We start from the raw sequence: 20,348 nt of genomic DNA, 5'->3' as shown, positions 1-20,348 counted from the left end.
AAATGCAGCTCTGCAAAATGTCATGAACCATGAGATCAGGGCAGGAAAAAAACAATGAATACAAGCTAGTCTGAAGAAGACGAGAAGTCTTACATACGTTGTAAGATACTTTATACGTTATACCACTATAGATACCATTTGACTTTGAATGGCACCTTTCTTGGGGTTTGACGTGGTGAGAAAAAGGAAAATAATCAGGATTGACTGACTGATTTTGAATCTGAATACCAAGCATTAGCTTTTGTGCTTTTCTCTTTCCTCCGTAGAGAAGAATAATTCATTTGATCAGCAGTTACTCATTAATTGTGTTGTCATCTATTCCTTTTCTGAAAAAATTTGTTTAGATATTTTAATCTTAAGGAATAAATTTTATTTTGCATGTACATTCCTTGCCTTCACAGTTAGATTATTTTTTCTCTTTTTTTAAAATTAATTTATTTATTTTAGTTGGAGGCTAATTACTTTGCAATATTGTAGTGTTTTTTGCCATACATTGACATGAATCAGCCATGGGTTTACATATGTTCCCCATCCTGAACCCCTCTCCCACCTCCCTCCCCATCCCATCCCTCTAGATTCTTAATTGCTGGCAAGCGGGCTAAGCCTCTTCAGTTGTGTCTGACTCTTTGCAACCCTATGGACCATAGCCTGCCAGGCTCTTCTGTCTGTGGGATTCTCGAGGCAAGAATACTGGGGTGGGTTGCCATTTCCTTCTCCAGGGGACCTTTCCAACCCAGGGATCGAACCCACATCTTCTGCAGCTCTTGCATTGCAGGTGGTTTCTTTACCACTGAGCCACCAGGCAAACCTCTTGATTGCTAACCACTTAAATATTATATATTCCTTGATTCTTGAGAGTCCCTTGGGCTGCAAGAAGATCAAACCAGTCAATCCTAAAGGAAATCAGTCCTGAATATTCACTGGGAGGACTGATGCTGAAGTTGAAACTCCAATACTATGACCACCTGATGTGAAGAACCGACTCATTGGAAAAGACCCTGATACTGTGAAAGATTGAAGATGGGAGGAGAAAGGGATGACAGAGGATGAGATGCTTGGATGCCATCACCGTTGTGATGGATATGAGTTTGAGTAGGCTCTGGGAGTTGGTAATGGACAGGGAAGGCTGGTGTGCTGCAGTCCATGGGGTCACAGAGTCAGACAAAACTGAGCGACTGAACTGAACTGAACTGATTCTTTGATTCAACTGACATGCATTACCCAGAGTCCTACAGGCATAAAGTAGATACAAAAATTATTGGCTCAGCAGTCTTCGTTCCTTTCCAAATGTTGCTTTGAATTTATCCAAAGTTAACAGTTTGCTTTTTCTTGAAAATACTTAAAATGAGGACCCTAAGGTCTTCCAATACTTTAAACCCTACAGGAGGGATTGCGTGTGATATCCTAAGAAATTTTGACCTTAAAACAGTTCAGGGTAACAAGGGTCAAGGAGTTAAAAGCATGATTGATAACTATTGAAAACACAGCTGTCTTACAGAGTGTTTTTTAACTACCTGGGACCTACAATTAAACAAACCATTCTCTGAGCCTCCGTTTTTAATGTGTCAAATAGAAATTTTACTACCTATTATTGTGAAGATTATTTTGAAGACTAAATGAAATGTGGAAGCACCCTGAGAAACTGTTGGGAATATTGCTGATGGAGCAAAAAGAGGGTGAGAGTGGCAACTTAGATACCAAAGAAACAGTTTTTATGACAAATGGCAATAGTATAATCTTCAAGAGTAAAACATCTTAATTCTCAAACTTTCTTTTCAAATGAAATTTCATAAAATGAACACATCAAGGATTGATTTTATTCAATTTATCATTAATAATCAACAGAAGTATGTTAACTGAGTCAAAGGAGAATTTGAATAATGGACAAATATTGATGTAGATAGATATAAATAGAAATGAATTTTCTAATAATTATAAAATGGAGTAGTGTCTTCTAAGGTGATGCAATATAATGTTTGGGATAATCTTTTCAAATTGGCAAAAATTGATTATATCTCTACCAGTCAATATTTATTTGCATGGTTAGCCACAAGAATCATCATAGCCTTTGCTATCAGTTTTCTACCTATTGACTTCTATCCCTACAGAATTGTAAAATAGTAAATATAAAATCAAACAAAAAGCTTGCAGAATCAGATGATCTCCTCAGAATTCATAAACTTTGAAGGACACTGCATAATTTTTCTCACTTATTTCCAAGTCGTGAGAAGTTTTTTCTTACAAATTTATATACAGTATACTTCAGTGTATGTAGATGAATGGAAACAATGTGAAATACTTAAGCTCACACACATCCATTTCAGATACTATAATGGGACATTATGTTTCCTTGCTTTCTTTGTATGTATTAATTTGTTTCTATGTTGTAAGGTAGGTAGGTGAATAAGTGTTGTAAAGTATTATTCTAATATACATTATTCTAAAACATATGGATTATTATTAGAATAATACATTAACTAATGGTCATCATCACACTCCTCCCCATTCCTCATCTTAGCTGTTCAAATGTTCTATTCTCATTGAACTAGGAGGGAGAACTTACAAAAGAGAATGTAGAGGAATAAAAAGAATAAATAAATAAACTATTCTGGATTTCTGTGTTCCAAAAGTGAAGTGCTTCAGGGAACACAAAAAACTCACATGAATGACAGCAGCAGGTTTGAGGAAAGAGGGATGTTCTGGGGGGCTAGAGGAGAGATGCTTCCAGGTTGAGAAGAGAGTGATTAGAAGGGAAGTAAGGCAAGTAGGGGCACAGATGGGTGGCAGTGGGAGGGGCTTGCCCTGCACCCCAGACAGTGCTACTTAGTGGGAGACACTCCCTTGAGAAGGAACCTAGGTGAATAGGGCCCTGGGCAAGTTTGTAAGGATCCCCGATTCCTAGTCTGGCAGAGGGAGCAGAATGATTGCCTTCCCACATAGCACAGGGAAAGTAGAGAGAAATCTGAAATCTGCCAGAATTGAAGTAGGCAGAAGGGCAGAATTAGAAGATACCCAGTAGCACATATCAAGGACCAAGTGAAACAGGAGGGAAGGGGGCAGGTCGTGCGTGTTTGCTAAGTCACTTCAGTACATTCTGACTCTTTGCGACCCTACAGACTGAAGCCTGCCAGGTTCTTCTGTCCATGGGATTCCCAGGCAAGAATACTGGAGTGGGTTGCGATGCCCTCCTCCAGGGGATCTTCCCAGCCCAGAGATTGAACCTGTGTTTCCTATGTCTTGTGCACTAGCAGGTGGGTTCTTTACAATTAGTGTCACCTGGGAAGCCCCAAAGACAGGGCACAACCTTTGAAAGAACGATATGACCCAGGCACACAAAATAATCTGATTAGAACCAAATGGGTTCCAAGATAGCAAACAAGTTAACGTCCACTAGACCTTGAGCCTCAGTATATGCTCATTGTAACACATCAGCAAGCTCCATGACCACCCACAGGCATCATCAGAGTTCCAACCATCAAAGATCAAAACATGGCTGGTGGCCCAATTCCTGGAAATCTCTGCCCCTTCCCCAAAATAGTTTGAATGATCCTGCCACTCATTCAGTTCAGTTCAGTTCAATCACTCAGTCATGTCTGACTCTTTGCGACCCCATGGACGGCAGCATGCCAGGCCTCCCTGTCCATCACCAACTCCCAGAGTTTACTCAGACTTTTGTCCATTGAGTCAGTGATGCCATCAAATCATCTCATCCTTTTTCATCCCCTTCTCCTCCTGCCTTCAATCTTTCCCAGTATCAGGGTCTTTTCCAGTGAGTCGGTTCTTCGCATCAGGTGACCAAACTGTTGGAGTTTCAGGCTGCTTCTTCCTTCTGAGATGGCGCACACTCTGTCTGTGGAATATGTTTCTCTCTAAATAAATCCACTTCTTAGCTATCACTCTGTCTCTCACTGAATTCTTTCTGTGATGAGACAACCAGAACCCAAGAACCTGAGTCTCAGTAAGTCCAGACACCAGGTGGGTGGTTCTAATTAAAATACTGTGGGTAAGAGTCCCAAGCAGCGATTTGGCTGGGTTCAAGTCCCAGCACATGAGTTCAAGTCCCACTCCGAGGTGAATGGTTTCACAAGGACATTGACATTCTCGAAGTCTGCTGTCTCCATCGCAACCTGATCTCATAAAAGCTCCTCATAACTACATTGCCGGACTGAGACTATCTTAACCACCTGATGGAAGGAGGAGATAGTGCTCAAAATTAAAATTAAGTAGTAGGAAAAAGTTATTTGGGCACAGCTGAGTCATGGGCTGTTATTTATGTGTGCTGTACATATGGTGGCTGTGCACCACAGCACAGTGAGCTCAGCCCTCAGTACATCCATCATTATGGCGCATCATTACCTTGCACCCTGTTACCAGGTAATGGGGTCCTGCTCAGCCGTTGGCCGGTGCCTCAGTGGGCACCACCCACAAGCAACCAGCTTTTACGAAACGACAGTTAGTAAAGGGATTCAGACCACAGTGGAAGGATGGTCGTGAGGTGGAGTCAGGTAAGAGGCAGACCCTGGCTTTCTCCCCGAGATCCTCCAGCTCACCCATCCTTGGGCCAGTGGGTAAGCTGAAGGGCCCAGGGAACAGACTGGGAATTACTCCCTGCAGGGCTCCAGAGCCCTCACTAAGGCCCTCCACTAGCCTTGGGCCAGCCCTTGAGGCAGTGGTGAACCTCTCTCCAATTTGGGCAGCCTGAGGAGCCTGAGAGCCAGTTGGGCAGGATGGCTGACTCCCTTGGGGATGACAACTAGGCAGAGTGTGGGGACTGGGCCCTGAAGGAGCTGCCAACTGAGATCTGCATCCTCTTAGCCAAGACTGGGACCTTGGAGCAGGAAAGTTGCACATTGGGACCTTTGCCTTTCCTTGTCAGGACAGAGAGTAACATTCGTTTGGTAGAAATTTATAGGAACATTGTTACCTGACCATGGCTTGACCTCAAGAACAAAGGATCTAGCACCAAGAAGTATGCAACAATGAATCCTGCCCCTCCCTCACCTTTTCCTTTTAAAGGGGCTTGCTGAAAGCTTTCAGTCACTTTGGGGTTCTTAGGGCATGAGCCACCCATCTCCTTGTATGAACCTGTAGTCAATTCTTCTCTGTTCCAATCTCTAATGTTTTAGTATTGATTGGCCTCACCGTGCATGGGGCACATGGACTTGCGATTTGGTAACAGTGGAGAAGGCAATGGCACCCCACTCCAATACTCTTGCCTGGAAAATCCCATGGACGGAGGAGCCTGGTGGGCTGCAGTCCATGGGGTCGCGAAGAGTCAGACACGACTGAACGACTTAACTTTCACTTTTCACTTTCAACCATTGGAGAAGGAAATGGCAACCCACTCCAGTGTTCTTGCCTGGAGAATCCCAGTGATGGAGGAGCCTGGTAGGCTGCCATCTATGGGGTCGCACAGAGTCGGACACGACTGAAGCGACTTAGCAGCAGCAGCAGCAGTGCTTAGAGAGGTTTAACCCACCAACAGACCCAAAGCTCGTCATCTCCAAGGATCCACAATCCTGAACCTCTTATTACCAGCACCAGAAAGGCTTAGCCACATGCTTCTTGGAAGCTTAGAAAATTTCTCCAACCTAAGGCATAGAATAACCTGGGGACTCACCTCCAGGGTCAGGCCACCAGAGGGTGGATAAATCCTTTGAGAATCTGGAACCAGATAGATTTTTTTTTTTAAGTTTTTTTTTTTTTTTTTTTTAATAAATTTATTTATTTTACTTGGGGGCTAATTACTTTACAATATTGTAATAGTTTTTGCCATACATTGACAAGAATCAGCCATGGGTTTACATGTGTTCCCCTTCCCGATAGATTTTTTAAACTGCCCAGTAAGGTTGTAAAGTGACTCAGTCATACTTAGGAGCCCAAATATACTGCCTAGGAGAGACAGGAGACATAAAAGCCTCTCATGGAGTCTTTGCATTCAAGAAGTTTGGAAATAGGTTTTAAACAACAGGACTTAAAGTATTTTATAAACATTTTTAAGGGACTTCCCTAGTATTCCAGTGGATATGACTCTAGGCCCCCAGCATAGGGGGCCTAGGTTCAATCTCTGGTCAAGAAACAAGATCGTGCATGCTGAAACAAAGATCAGGCATAGCAAAATTTTTAAAAATTGGCATTGACATATACACACTGGTATATTTAAAATGAATAAGCAACAAGATCCTACTTGATAGCATACATGGAGCTCTGTTCAATGATGTGTGGCAGCCTGGAGGGGAGGGGACTCTGGGGGAGAATGGATACATGTGTATGTATGACTTGGTTGTGCATCTGAAGCTCTCATAATGTTTAATCAGCTATTCTCCAGTATAAAATTTAAAAAAAAAATGTTAAGAGCATTTTATCTTTCCTGTATTGCTGCCGCAGTGATGTGGCAATGACTATATTGCCATGATTGTGGGAAAGATTGCCCAGGGTCAGACTCTGGACCATCTGTGGTGAGATGTCTAACAGTCATCAAAATCTACTTTTCTCTCTTCTTCCCAGATGCACAGCTTGCTTCCTGGCATTTCCCAGCCTCCTTTACCATGAAGTATGGCCAGGTGCCTGAACCACAGCCAGCAGTATTAGGAAAACAAGATGTGTGTCACTTCCAGGCCTGACCCATACAACTCTCCCAGGGACACTGTTCTTTCAATGCATTTTCTCCTATGGTCAAGGGAAGGGAGTGGATCACAATGGCCTTGGAAGCCACAATCTGACATGGCTTGGGTCACTTCAGTGTGGACCTCACACTTGAGCTGAATTATATGGTTCCTGTCAAAGCCCAGGGCCCTTCCTGATTTCCTGTGTGGAAGTGATGATTTGTAGTTGCAGTCTCCAGTGGAGTCTTCTCAATGGATGACCTCATATTATTGGTTAAGCTTAGCTTGTGGTCTTTGGACCTTTTTCCCTTAACTCCATGAATGTCATGATATTATCACTAATGTTATTTATGGTGGCTCAGTGGTAAAGGACCTGCACATCAATGCACAACACTCAGGTCCGATCTCTGGGCTGGGAAAATCCTCTGGAGAAGGAAACAGCAACCCATTCCAGCATTCTTGCTTGAGAAATCTATGGACAGAGGAGGCTGGTGGGTTACAGTCCATGGGGTCGCAAAGAGTCAGACATGACTTAGTGACTTGAGCAACAACAGTGTTTGTGAGTAGAGGAGGAAGAGAGACTCAAAACTTTTCTACCGCATGATTTCCGGTGTTCTCTCACACAATCCATGTAACAGGCCTGGAGGTCGTTATCTTTTATAGATGGAAACAAACAAGATTCAGAGAAACACATTCACTCAATCCCAGCAATGCTAGTTATCTATGCCACCCAGCCTTCACAAGATACATATAACGAAAATAAAAGTTGAGGCTGTTTCACTGGATAAAGAACATTCAGGTCACTGTTTATTCACAGCCATTCTATTTTCTACCTTCTTAACTTGCAGGTAAAACAGAACTACCTAGCAGATTTGCTGTAATGTGAAGCATCAATACCATTGTGTGCCAGGAGCATGCATCCTGTATTTTACCAATGACATAACTATCTGGTGGTAGGTGATTCATGCAAGAATGTGACAAGAACTGAAAAAAAAGAAGGAGGCTGTTTTGAATTCTGAATGCTCTTGAACTAATTCTTATCACATACTTGTGGTTTGGCACCATATCCAAGAGCTTGGAGACAAATAGGCAAACTCTCGTGATGCCTGGTTACTATGTAATGTTTCTGAGTCTCTGCCTTCCCTTTCCTAGGACAAGTGTCCCCTCAGGTCTGAAGGTAAATGGCCTGGGTAATGAGTAACATGTTCTGACTCAGTCAGTCCAATGGTTCACAAGCTTGATTGGATGCTTGCTTGTGCCTTTATATTATACTTAGCACTAAAAGGAGTGGGTTAAGAGATTAAAGTAAACACAGTTTTCCCTCTTCAATCACAAGAGATTTAACTCTCCCCAAACCCTCTTGGTAGAAAAATAGACAAATTGGAATCTTAAAGTTCAAACAAGCTTGCGTGCAGTTACTCAATCGCGTCTGACTCTTTGCGACCCCATGGACTGCAGCCCACCAGGCTTCTCTGTCCAAGGGATTTCCCAGACAAGAATACTGGAGAGGGTTGCCATTTTCTTCTCCAGGGAATCTTTCTGACCCAGGGATCAAACCCACATTTCCTGCATCTCCTGCATTGATAGGCAGATTCTTTTCCACTGAGCTACCCAAGAAGCCCTTCAGACAACTTTAGAGTTTGATAAATTCATTGAATTCATTGAATTGTTCAAACAAGCTTAGAGTTTGAAAAAAGTCATTCAAACCCCTTAGATCTGTGTGTTTAAATATCTGTAAATTCTACCTTAAAAAAAGAGAACAACAACAAACAAATAAGTCTAAATGAGATATCACTATACACTCACCTGAAAGCTTAACATATTTAAAAGACTGACAATACCAAGTGTTGCTAAGGATATAGAACAACCAGAATACTCATGGCCCAAACACCTGGAACACTTGTCAATATCGTCCAAAGATGAGTATGTGCACACTTTATGTCCCAGTGATTCCATTCCATAGATACCCAACATTAATGTATGTATATGGTTACAGAGAGATACACTGGAAAATTCACAGTGGCAACATTAGTTAAAAGCTAGAAACAATCCAAATGGCCACCATATAATGAATAAATAAATGGTGATATGTTCATAAAATGGAAAGTGAGAATGAACAAGTTATTGGTACAACAGGAAAATCTCTTAAGGCAATAAATGACTGAAGGAAGCCAGACACAAAAGGATATATTCTGTATAATTCTCTCTGTATCAGATTTAGAGGCAGAACAAATCTGTGATATAGAAATCGAGATACTGTTTTCTTGGAGAGAGAAGGGAATGTGAGTGGGACAGAGCATGAGAAGAGTTCCATATGCTAGACATGTCCTATTTCTTGATCTGATTGTAGTTTCCAGAGAGGTTCACTTGTTGAAGAGCTCTTTGCTCTATGAATATTAGATTGCAATAAAAAAAAAAAATTCCAAAAAGTAGTTTGAGATAGTCAATTTGAGAATGAACCTATGAAAGCCTTTAAAAATATGCATTTACTGTATTCTTTCAAAACTAAAAACAATAAACTAAAGATATACTTCGTGATTTTTTTTTTAATCTATTTCAAGTTAGTAGTTATAGGTACTGTGGTAGGCAGTGTAATGGCTACCCAAAGATGTCCATACCATCATCCCTGGAACTTGTAAATATGTTATTGAACACAGCAAAAAGGATTTTATGAAGTGATTGAAATTATTCTGACATTATCTTGGAGTATCCAGATCATCACAATCTAATCACATGACTTCTTGAAAGCAGAGAAACTTCTCAGCTGTAGTCAGTCAGAGATGCCATATTGCTGGCTTTGAGGTGGAGGAAGGAGGCCATAAGCCAAGGAAACGGGTGGCCCAGAGAAGCTCGAAAATCCAATGAAACAGATTCTCCCCTAGAGCCTCTAGAAAGGGATGTAACACTGATGATACATTTTTTCAAAAATTAATTTTTACTGGAGTATATTTGCTTTACAATGCTGTATTATTTTCTACTATAAAGCAAAATAAATCAGCTATAAGTAAACGCACACACACCCCTCTTTTCTGGATTTCCTTCCCATTTAGTTCACCACAGAGCATTGAGCCATACAGCAGGATCTCGTTAGTTATCCATTTTATATACAGTATCAATTCTGTGTCTGTGTGTGTGTATATATATATATGTATATATATGTCAATCCCTGCTGATACCTTGATTTTAGCCCAGTGAGAGCCATGTCAGATTCCTGATTTACAGAACTGTAAGGTGATGAATCTGTGTTGTTTCAGCCAAGTCTTTGATAATTTATTACAGCATCAACAGAAAACTAATAAAGACACTGAACACATAATTTCCATTTATCATCCCTTGGTAGCTAAAAGCAGGATCTCTGCCCAGGAAAACTTTAAAGAAAGGATAAATCCATTTTACTTTTTCTCCAAATAAAATACATGCTAAAAGAATCTGTGGAGCTTGATCCTCATTCAGATGTTTAGTGCTTTTATGATATTGTAACTCAAAATGCATGGTTTTTCTTCCTCTAACTAGGGTGTAGAGACCTTCTTCTCACAAATATCTGGCAAACATTTCCTGTAGGAAGCACAAGAGCATAGCTTTCCTGTCTCTCTCCCAAATTTATTGATGTTTTACTCAATGAAAGTATTGAGGTTTTTCATATGCTATCTCTCCTAATCTTCAGGGCAATCTGATGTCATAATTCAAAAGATCCAATCAGATCTCTGATCAACAGATCTGATGAACTAACTGGGCCTTGTTTGTCTTTGTTTAGGTTTCCCCCAAATAGACTCTGAGACAAGGATTTGGATGCAAGCAGTTTATTTGGAGGTGTTTTCAAGAATGATAGGTAAAACCAGGAAAGGAGGAAAGCTAACAATAGATGCTTTCACATGAGGGTTACTCTCAAAGGGAAAGGGGCACAATCCCTCTGGAACTCTAGAGAGACTGTGCACGCACCTCAGAATCATCCCATAGAGAAGAAACAGTATGGGGCTTTTAGACACAACTCCTTGCCCTCATTGGCTGAGGATTGTTCCCAGGGATGTGACTTCCCAGCACATCTGGTCTCATTGCACAAGCGGAGCACACGCTGTGGTCAGAGAACCTGCTCAGGCACAGAGAGATGCAGGAAGCAGCTGGTAGGTCAGAGGACTGTCTGTTGGAAGCCAGAAGCAGTGACTGCATCTGCTATGGTGGGTATGACTTGCTTCAATCAAAGGTGTTTGTGTGCGTGCTCAGTCGTGTCTGACCCTTTGTGACCCCATGGACTGTAGCCCACCAGGTCCCTCTTGTCCATGGAATCTTTCAGGCAAGAATACTGGAGTGGGTTGCCATTTCCTACCCCAGGGGATTTTCCAGACTCAGGGATCGAACCCTCATCTCTTGAGTCTCCTGCATTAACAGGCAAATTCTTTACCACTATCGCCACCTGGGAAGCCTTCAAGCAAAAGTGTGTGTATGCTTAATCGCTCAGTCATGCCTGACTCCTTGCAATCCTATGGAATATAGCCCTCCAGGCTCCTCTGTCTATGAAGTTCTTCAGGCAAGAATACTAGAGTAGGTTGCCATTTTCTCCTCCAGGGGATCTTCCTGACCCAGGGATCAAAGCTGGGTCTCCTGAATTGCAGGCAGATTCTTTACCGTCTGAGCCACCAGGGAACCCACTAGGGAAGCAAAGGTAGGTAGTGATAAATATGTTATTCTTGGCTTTCTCAATCACAGTGGTGTACAAAACCCAGATGCATCAAAACTACACTTAACTTGACCTTGGTTAAAAGTAGCAATTTCCATCAGAGAGCAGACAAATTAATGCGGTCACTTTCTGGGGTTTCTCTGAGAATTTCAGTGACTTCTTGGTCAATTCCGATGTCCAGTTTGGTCACATATTTCCAGTTTGGTCATGTGTTTTCCCCTTGTCCCTCTCTTTGTCCATTCTAGGGTAGCTTACACAATAGCCCACTCTGGAAGGAGTAGAAAGTGAACAACTTTCTTTCTGTTCTCCTGGGTTTCCACGTCCGGCCTGCAGTGTTGTCTGCTCAGTCTTGCTGTCTGCAACAGTGAAGCATGGTGCTTCCCCAGTGGTGTGCTGGATGTTCTCTGGCACCAACATACACTACTAGGCTGTCTGCTGCTGACTGGCCTCCAGGACACAGCAGCAGTCCCTCTGTAGCCCTTCTGGGTACTCACTAACAGCCTCCTTGATTTCCTGGCAGCCTTGAAGGCACTAATGTCTTCACAGCTACTTCTCAGCCCTACTTGGAACCCATTGAAATATCTGGATTTCCTCCCATTCCTTTGGAGATCAGAGGATATCAAGAATGCTGTAAGCAGTCCCCTTCCTGGGCACATATCTGGACAAAACTATAGCTCACAAAGGTCCATGCACCTATATGTTTATGGCAGGATAATTCACAACAGCCAAGACATGGAAACAACCTAAATGCCCGTTGACAGATGAATGGATAAAGAGGATGTGGCACATACATACAGTGGCATACTACTCAGCTGTAAAAAATGTGAAATAATGCCATTTGCAGCAGCATGAATGGACCTAAGCAGCAGTCCCCAACGTTTTTGGTACCAGGGACCTGTGTTGTGGAAGACAATTTTCCCATAGACTCAGGTGGGGGATGGTTTCAGGGTGATTCAAGCCCATTATATTTATTGTGCACTATATTTCCATTATTATTACATCAGCTCCACCTGAGGTCATCAGGCATTAGATCCCAGTGTTTGGAGACCCCTGAACTAGAGATTTATTCTGCTTTATTGACTATGCCAAAGCCTTTGACTGTGTGGATCACAATAAACTGTAGAAAATTCTGAAAGAGATGGGAATACCAGACCACCTGACCTGCCTCTTGAGAAATCTGTATGCAGGTCAGGGAGCAATAGTTAGAACTGGACATGGAACCCCAGACTGGTTCCAAATAAGAAAAGGAGTATGTCAAGGCTGTATTTTGTCATCTTGCTTATTTAACTTATATTCAGAGTACATCATGAGAAACACGGGGCTGGATGAAGCATGAGCTGGAATCAAGATTGCCAGGAGAAATATAAATAACCTCAGATATGCAGATGACACCACCCTTATGGCAGAATGTGAAGAAAAACTAAAGAGCCTCTTGATGAAAGTGAAAGAGGAGAGTGAAAAAGCTGGCTTAAAACTCAACACTCAAAAAATGAAGATCATGGCATCCAGTCCCATCACTTCATGGGAAATAGCTGGGGAAACAGTGAGAGACTTTATTTTCTTTGACTCCAAAATCACTGCAGATAGTGACTGCAGTCATGAAATTAAAAGATGCTTGCTTCTTGGAAGAAAAGTTATGACCAACCTACACAGCATATTAAAAAGCAGAGACATTACTTTGCCAACAAAGGTCCATCTAGTCAAAGCCATGGTTTTTCCAGTGGTCATGTACGGATGTGAGAGTCAGACTATAAAGAAAGCTGAGTGCCAAAGAATTGATGCTTTTGAACTGTGGTGTTGGAGAAGACTCTTGAGAGTCTCTTGGAGACTGGAGACTTCCTGGAGTCGCTGGAGTCCAAGGAGATCCAACCAATCCATCCTAAAGGAAATCAATCCCGAATGTTCATTGAAAGGACTGATGTTGAAGCTGAAGCTCCAACATTTGGCCACCTGATGCGAAGAGCTGACTCATTGGAAAAGACCCTGATGCTGAGAAAGATTGAGGGTGGGAGGAGAAGGGGACGACAGAGGATGAGATGGTTGGATGGCATCCCCGACTCAATGGACATGAGTTTGAGTAAACTCCAGGAGTTGGCAATGGACAGAGAGGCCTGGCGTGCTGCCTTCCATGGGATCGCAAAAAGTCGGACATGACTAAGCGATTAAACTGACTGACTGACTGAACTAGAGATTATGGGACTGAATGAAGAAAGTTAGACAGGGAAAGACAAATGTCATATGATATGGCTTAAATGTGAAATCTAAACTATAGTACAAATGAACTAATCTGAAAAACAGAAACAGACAGATTGACAAAGAGAACAGAATTTTTGTTGCCAAGGGGGTACAGGGTGGGAGAGATTTGGGAATTCGGGGTTAGCAAATGCAAATAAGGTATATACAGGATGGATAAACAACAAGGTCCTACTGTATAGCACAGGGAACTGTATTCAATATCCTATAATAAAACATAATGGAAAAGAATATGACAAAGAATGCATATATATATGCATAACTAAATCACTTTGCTGTGTGGTAGAAATTAACACAACATTGTAAATCAACTCTACTTCCACTTCAATAAAAGATTTTATTTTTAGAAAGAGAGCTGTGAGGTGTCCTCTGACTGCCTGCCTTCACCCCTTCTTCTTGCTCTCCCAGCTCCACGTCCCATCTGCCATTCAAAGAGGACTCCAGACTTACTGTCTCCCTTGGAGAAAGTTGACCTGTCTCTCCTCACACTTACAAGATCTCTTTTCTCATCTATTTTCCTATACATGCCTTATTTGCACATTCACGCCAGTCCCTCTGCCTGAAAACATCTTTCCCCATCTTATCTCCTGATCTTCTCTCATTCATGTTCCAAGACTTTCAAATCCTGCCTTTGATGTGTGGTTTTCCATGACTTGGCAAAATTAGCTGCTTCCTTATTTATGATCCTTGGTTTTCTCCAACCGCCCCCCTCCCCCACCCACACACACTTATTGGACTAGAGCTCTTGATGTGTCTCTCTTGCCCACAGTTCTTTGAAGGTTCTGATTGTGTCAGATTCATCTTTATTTCCTAAGAGCCAGGAACAGTGATTGACCTATTTAGGTAATCATTAATTTTGAAGGAATTCTAATTGAACTACATCTAATAGACCCATCTCAGAGGTTTGTTATTATTAGAACTCTGCTTTGATACAGGATAAATGGGTTTCATGTATATATTATCTGTCTTATTTCAACCGTCAAAGAGGTAACAAAATAAAACTTTATTAAAACATTGTCCTATAACATGGTTATGGCATTTTATTTTTTAATTAAAAAGGAAATAAAATTGAAATAAGCTTATCTTAAATATTTAATTTTTAAAAATCCATATTTTGACATCATTTGATATCTATTCAGACCAGTTCCCTATGCCCACATAAGCCTGACAATGAGAACTGAGGCTGTAAAGATCTAAAGGAGCGAGAGGTGATTAGATTATCACAGTTCTGCTTTATTAAATACACTGAACTTACTAATAGATGAGCTAATGAAGGAACTTGATGTCCAAGGAACAGCAATACAGGAAACCAGGAATAAAATCATCATTGCAGCAACCAAAGAGCTGGGTCTAAGCACACAATGGAACAACTGTATGAAAAGAAACAGGATCCACCAAGATGCTGTAAAATGACTTTCGATTTTTTTAAATTTGCTGATGGTTCAGATGGTAAAGAATCCACCTGCAATGCCGGAGACCTGGGTTTGATCCTGGGTTGGGAAATCCCCTGGAGGAGGGCATGGCAACCCACTCCAGTGTTCTTGCCTGGAGAATCCCCATGGACAGAGGAGCCTGATGGGCTATAGTCCATGGGGTCACAAAGAGTCAGACATGACTGAGTGACTAAGCACAATGTGAAAACATTGCAAGGAACAATGTGACCAGAAAGAGATGAGTGGTGGAGGATTACAGAATTTGTTCTTCCTAAATAAGCAGATAAGAGCAGATTGCTGGGCAGTGTGAACTCAGAGCTCCCTGATGACATGATGGCAAAATATGGGGCCAGCCAGCGCCTGGCGATCTGAGTCAGGCCTCCTGGATTCCAAGGCCCTGGGTGCCCTCACACCTGTGCTGATTTTTTTTCCCCTTAGGAATGATATCAGGAACCTCAACTTCCCCAAGAAGGTATACTTGTTTCTTAAAGTCAGATGATTGCATTTTCAATCCTGGGAATATTGAATTGAATAGGGACATGATAAAGAAAATCAACCCATAGTATTAATACTTGTCTATTAAGTTTAGGAATAATCTATGTGTGTGAATGAGCTAAAGAATCTATAATCATTAAGTTAGCATACATAACAGAATATTAAGTATTTTATAGACAGTATTAGGATATTGAGAAGAACTTGGATTTGCCATATAAATTTACTTTAATGTATTAAAATTATATGATTCATGTTTGTGCTTGGCTAGGTTTTGCTTGCTAAGTCTAAAAGTTTCCCCAATAGCCATTTAAAGTATTCAAAAGAAAACAAAATAAAAATGTTTTCTGTTTTAAATTTTAATGGTATTAAATTAACTTTTAAGTGTTTGAAGGCAGTGCTTTAGTTAAGTTTGTAAATGGCATTGTTCCTTTAAGAATTTAGCCTACTCAACATACATCAATCACATATTATTCAATTAACAATGTGAAAGTGATTGTTCTTATTTCATACAGAAGTTTATAGACTGAACTTTACTAGGTCACCATTTATAATTTAATACACCAAATATTAATTTAAAACCTACTTATGTAAATCCTCATTGATTTATACAATGATTCCCCAATGGAAAAAAAGAAATTCATGTTGACAGAAATAAAAATGTCTGGGGGTTTAACAAAAATTGATAGCTGTTCCCCAAAATATAGTAACATCAAGAAGCTCATCGCCAAGTATCTAGAGTTATAATAGTGACTCTCAAGTACTTCTTAGGAATACCCAGGTTTATGATTTGGTTTGGGGGTTCTTTAATAGATGTTCAGTTTCATAAGCAAAATTTTGGGACATCCATTGGGAAGGGGAAGTTTCCTGTCCTTTGCTAAGGGACATTCTGAAGGTAATTGCTATAGTAAGGACTTAGGTGACACTTATCCCTGGAGGATTATACCATGAAGAAAAGCAGAATTACCCCACTGTTGCTGACAGTGGGATAGGAATCAATAAACTTTCTTTTTTCTAACTTGAAAATAGTATTGCCATTCTATTAGCAAGTGTCTTGATACAAATTAAAAAACCAAACTAATATCTGACATCTGTAATGTTTGTAGCTGGCCTCCTTCTGCTGTGCTATTTACAAACAATTGATGAGAAAAGCTTTGGAACAGAATTTTCTCTACAGAGAGAATTTTTCCATGCTGAGTTCTTTGAGAAGTATAAGTACTTCCTTGTAGAGGAATCTCAGAGTATCAAATTCCAGTAGATACTGAGATATCAATACATCTTTGCATCTTTTTATATAAATTACAGGATTTTAATGGTCAGAAAGGTTAAATAAAATAGTTTGCTATTATTTGGCCAATTCAATCAAATTTTCCAAATCATAAAAATTTCTGTTACTTCTTTATTTGGTGGTTGATGATTTTCAGGATAACAGTTGAAGGAGAGATGTCCTATCTAGGAGTCGCTCTGCACCCAGAAATTCTAGAATTCAAAACATACTTCTGACCCATATTCATGTGGCTTTAGAGAAGTCACCTAACATGTTGGAATTTTAGCTTTTGCATCAGCATCACCCTCTATTATAAAAGTAAAGACTGAATCACTGAGAATTAATGGATTACCAGATACCATATAATTCTGACCATTTGTTTTCTCCATTTTCTACCAACTTTCCATTTCTCAGTAGGTCTCAGAACTTGTTCAGAACACACTACCAAGCCTCTGAACACCCCTTTCTTGCCTACCCCTAGAAGCTTGCAAAAGGACAAAAAAAAAAAAAATCCCTTTAGGAGATACCACAAGGCCATCAATTAAGTACTTAGATCTTTGCCTTTAATACACTAATGGGCAGGTTTATTTTAGTCTTCAATTAAGAGATCTCTTGAATAGAAGATACCAAGGTGCTGCTAACTGCTTCCCTGTAAGAGCATAAATTACAACTGTCTTGTTCATTGTTGTGTGTAAAGAGTTAGCAAACTGTCCAAGATACAGTAGTTATTCAAACATTTGTTGAGTTTACTGGTTGATCTAAAGCACACCTCGTTATTCATACTCAATATTTAGTTTGTGTTTTAGTGACTGACTCTTTAACCCATTTGGGTTACTTTAACAAAATACCATAAATTAAGTGCCCCATTAAACAACAGAAATTTATTTCTCTCAGTTCTGGAGGCTGAGAAGTCCAAGATCAAGGCATCAGAAGACTTGGTGTCTGGTGAGAGCTTGCATACCAGACAACCACCTTTCTGATGTAACCCTCAGGGCTGAAGGACAAGGGAGATTCCTAGGCTTCTTATAAGTGCACTAATCCCACCACAAGGGTTCCACCCTTCTGACCTAGTCATCTCCCAACAGCCTCACCACCTAATAGTTTCACCTCTGGGAATCTGGATTTCAACATGTGAATTTAGGGAGCATACAAACATTCAGACCAATAGCAGTAGGTATCTTTAAACTCAAAACCACCACTCACTCAGACAGACCTCCACATTTATTTTAAATGGAGATGATATGAAACAACAGCCACACTGATTGTACATATCCAAGGTACCTGATGTTTGAAAAGAATTTCACATATTCCAGTATGGCAAGTAGACCAGTTTCGAAAGAGAGAACATGTAGTACATACTGCCTAAAGGTCATTGTGTGATTACCTAAAGTTGGCAGTTGAGATTAGAAAAAAAGAGAAGCAGATTTCAACTGTGGTTTGAAATGTTTTCTTTTGGTTTTGATTTGCATTAAATATAGTTTTCATTCTGTCTGCCCTCTGAGAGATAAGGATAAGGGGCTTATGGAAGCTTTCTGTTGGGAGAAACTGACTGTGGGGGAAACTGGGTCTTGTTCTGATGGGCGGGGCCATGCTCAGTAAATCTTTAATCCAATTTTCTATTGATGGGTGGAGTTGTGTGCCCTCCCTGTTGTTTGACCTGAGACCAAACTATGGGAGGTAATGAAGATAATGGCGGCCTCCTTCAAAAGGTCCCAGGCATGCACTGCTGCACTCAGTGCTCCCAACCCTGCAGCAGGCCACCACCGACCCACGCCTCCACTGGAGACTCCTGGACACTCACAGGCAAGTCCGGGTCAGTCTCTTGTGGAGTCACTGCTCCTCTCTCCTGGTCCTGGTGCCCACAGGGTTTTGTTTGTGCCCTCCAAGAGTCTGTTTCCCCAGTCCTGTGTAAGTTCTGTAATCAAATCCCACTGGCCTCCAAAGTCAAATTCCCTGGGGGTTCTCAATCCCTTTGCCAGATCCCCAGGTTGGGAAATCTGTTGTGGGTCCTAAAAATTTCTTAACAGTGTGAGAATTTCTTTGGTATAATTGTTCTGCAGTTTGTGGGTCATCTGCTAAGCAGCTTTATGGTGGGGTTAATGGTGACCTCCTCCAAGAGGGCTTATGCCACAGGCTGTGTGAATAATCAAACGGATCACATGGACCACAACCTTGTCTAACTCAATGAAACTAAGAGCCATACAATGTAGGGCTATCCAAGACAAACAGGTCATGCTGGAGAGTTCTAACAAAACGTGGTCCACTGGAGAAGGGAATGGCAAACCACTTCAGTATTCTTGCCTTGAGAACCCCACAAACAGTATGAAAAGGCAAAAATATATGATACTGAAAGATGAACTCACCAGGTTGGTAGGTGCCCAGTATGGTACTGGAAAAGAATGGAGAAATAAATCCAGAAAGAATGAAGACATGGAGCCAAAGCGAAAACAACACCCAGTTGTGGATATGACTGGTGATAGAAGTAAAGTCTGATGCTGTAAAGAAAAATATTCCATAGGAACCTGGAATGTTAGGTGCATGAATCAAGGTAAATTAGAAGCAGTCAAACAAGAGATGGCAAGAGTGAACATCGACATTTTAGGAAATCAGCAAACTAAAATGGGTGAATTTAATTCACATGACCATCATATCTACTACTGTGGGCAAGAATCCCTTAGAAGAAATGGAATAGCCCTCATAGTCACAAAAGAGTCTGAAATGCAGTACTTGGGTGTAATCTCAAAAACTACAGAATGATCCCAGTTCGTTTCCAATGCAAGTCATTCATTATCACAGTAATCCAAGTCTATGCCCCAACCAGTAATGCTGAAGAAGCTGAAGTTAAACGGTTCTATGATGACCTATAAGACCTTCTAGAACTAATACCAAAAAATGATGCCCTTTTCACCATAGGGGGCTGGATTGCAAAAGTAGGATGCCAAGAGGTACCTGGAGTAACAGGCAAGTTTGGTCTTCGAGTACAAAATGAAGCAGGGCAAAGGCTAACAGAGTTTTGCCAAGAGAATGCACTGGTCATAGCAAACACCCTCTTCCAACAAAACAAGAGATGACTTTACACATGGACATCACCAGATGGTCAATACCGAAATCAGATTGATTATATTCTTTGCAGCCAAAGATGAGCAAGCTCTATACAGTCAGCAAAAACAAGACCAGGAACTGACTGTGGCTCAGATCATAAACTGCTTACTGCCACATTCAGACTTAAATTGAAGAAACTAACCACTAGATCATTAAGGTATGACCTAAATCAAATCCCTTACAGTTATACAGTGGAAGTGACAAATAGATTTAAGGGATTAGATTTGATAGACCAGAGTACCGGAAGAAATATGGATGGAGGTTCGTGACATTGTACAGGAGGCAGGGATCAAGACCACCCCCAAGTAAAAGAAATGCAAAAAGGCAAAACAGTTGCCTGAGGAGGCCTTACAAATAGCTGAGAAAAGAAGAGACGCTAAAGGCAAAGGAGAAAAGGAAAGATATACCCATTGGAATGCAGAGTTCCAAAAAATAACAAGGACAGAGAAGAATGCCTTCTTCAGTGATCAGTACAAAGAAATAGAGGAAAACAATGGAATGGGAAAGACTAGGGATCACTT

The sequence above is a fragment of the Giraffa tippelskirchi genome, chromosome 13 (assembly GCF_054371585.1).
Source record: "Giraffa tippelskirchi isolate mGirTip1 chromosome 13, T2T-mGirTip1v1.2.pri, whole genome shotgun sequence".
Taxonomy (NCBI): Eukaryota; Metazoa; Chordata; class Mammalia; order Artiodactyla; family Giraffidae; genus Giraffa; species Giraffa tippelskirchi.
This window is presented reverse-complemented; position numbering follows the sequence as displayed.